Here is a 2507-nt window from a genome sequence, read left to right as displayed (position 1 = left end):
AAATTCATGATAACAGCAAAAGTAATATGCAATGAAAAATGCAGTTTCCATTATAAATAACCTAGAAATAGCAAAAAATCTATTTAAATATTTAGTATTTTATCACAATAAAAAGGCAATAATGAGAATAACCTACCAACTTCTTACAATTAATACCTAGTATATATTCTTATATTCAGTCATTACAATTTTCTCATATATGCCATACATCAGGTTTACATATGTGCTTCTAGAAATTTATGCACAATCAACGTATCTAACTCTAATAACTGTATTCACTCTGTCCTCACAGCAACATAATGAAGTCAGTGTTATTTGGAATATTTCAATGTGCATTATAAGCTCTGAATAATCAAAGTGCACATTAATTGGGGAAATAATTTCAAACACTTTAAAGAATAGGCACAATTAGAGGTGTTTCTCTTTGTCCACCTATACCATAGGCCTTCCTCTACACAAAGTCACTGATATCTGGGTGCATCTTTTTCATTACACAGATGTTGAGTGTTCTATGTTCCTTTCCAATGGACCCCAACCCTCTGGTATTTCTTCCATGGCTGGGCCTCTTAAGACTGTTCAGAAAGCATTATTTTGAGTGAGGAAACCCATACACAGAAAGACAATTATCACATGTACTCATAGGTGGTTTTTAAACATAAAGCAAAGAAAACCAGCCTACAAACCACAATCTCAGAGAACTTAGACAATAATGAGGACCCTAAGAGAGACTTACATAGATCTAATCTACATGAGAAGTAGAAAAAGACAAGATCTCCTGAGTAAATTTAGAGCATGGGGACCTTGAGGGAGGGTTGAAGGGAGAGGGGACAGACAGGGAGGGGAGCAGAAAAAATGTAGAGCTCAATAAAAATAATAAAATATAAAAATAAAAAAGACTGTTCAGAGAAAGAGTAGAGAGTGAAAGCAAAGCCGATTTTTGAATGTTTACAAACAGGAACTCTGGTGACACGTGTTCACAGATCCTGTAGTGGCTATGCCCTCACATTATGCTCTACAAGCCTTTATAGAATGTTTGGTTTCTTCAAAGGGTATTTGTTACTTCAAACTATGTGTTGAGAATAGTCTTACAGTTAGTGCTAGGTCCATGATAATTCATTATTGATGTTTTAAAATATTTCCCATATCTTTTAAATTATTTCCATTGCTAAATTTTCCCCCAATTCCCATTTGACATAGACCATCTATGGCCACAGATTCATATGTGACAACACATTAAATAGAGATCAAGACCAACTAGAGAGATGTTGGTTGCCACTATGGTATGTGTGCTACTATTTCTCTGTAGACATAAGTTTCTGTCCTGCCTTGTCCTGCAGCTGTTCAGTCCCAAAGAAACTCTCAGAGACTTATATTAACTATAAATTGTTTGGCTTATTAGCTCAGGATCATTATTGTCTAGCTCTTCCAACTTAAATTAGACCTTATTTCTTACCTATGTTTAGACACGTGACTTGGTACCTTTTCTCAGTACTACATTCTCATCTTGCTTTCTCTGGGTCTGGGTGGTAGCAGCAGACTGAGCCTTTCCTCTTCCCTCTTCCCAGAATTATTCTAGTCTGGTCACCTAACCTACACTTCCTGCCTGGATAATGGGCAATCAGCATTCAATAAACTAATACAAGTGACAAATCTTTACAGAGTAAAAGAGCATTATCCCACATTATTTATCCCTCAATATTTCTTTCGTGACATGCTGGTTATTTTTGTGCTTCATAGGGATCATTGTTGAATGTGACCACTGATTGTTTTGCTTCCTTGGAAGACTTTCATGGAGCTTTCTGGAACCATGAAAGTTGGTCTTCAGAAACAGGGATTTTCCTTCTATCCCTGCACTGTAAAGGAGGTCAACAACAGTAGCCTTTCTTATTTTGGGAGTCTGTTGGGAAACCCTGACCAGCAACTCAAAGGCAGTTTTTCATTATTGGTGTGAGGTTGTTCTTATATAGTCTGTGATTCTTATAGGGAGAACTGTCAACCCAGACAGGAAGATTTCATTTAAACTACATATGTGCATGCATGTGTATGTGCTCACACACATGCACACACATACACACACACATGCGCACAGACACGCACACATAACTTTAGGTAAAGAGGGAAACTATGTCTGGTACTAAAACCAATTTAACTACCTAGGACTTGTAAGGTCATCAATTTTGGAGGAGAATCTACAACTCTCGCATTACTAAACTAGCACTACCCCTAATTACATTAAAAATATCTATCTTTTATATAGGTATGGACTGGGTAATTTTATGTTAACTTCTTATAATCTAGAATCATTTGAGAGGAAGAAACTTCAACTGAGAAAATGCCTCCATAAGATCCATCTGTAGGGTATTTTCCAAATTAATGATTTACATGGGAGGTCATAGCTCAATATGGGTGGTGCCACCCCTGGGCTGGTGATTGTGGGTTCTATAACAATGATGATAAGCAATACAGTAAGCAGCACACCTCTGGCCTTTGCATCAGCTCCTGCCTCC

Source organism: Microtus ochrogaster, linkage group LG2 (genome assembly GCF_000317375.1).
Source record: "Microtus ochrogaster isolate Prairie Vole_2 linkage group LG2, MicOch1.0, whole genome shotgun sequence".
Taxonomy (NCBI): Eukaryota; Metazoa; Chordata; class Mammalia; order Rodentia; family Cricetidae; genus Microtus; species Microtus ochrogaster.
This window is presented reverse-complemented; position numbering follows the sequence as displayed.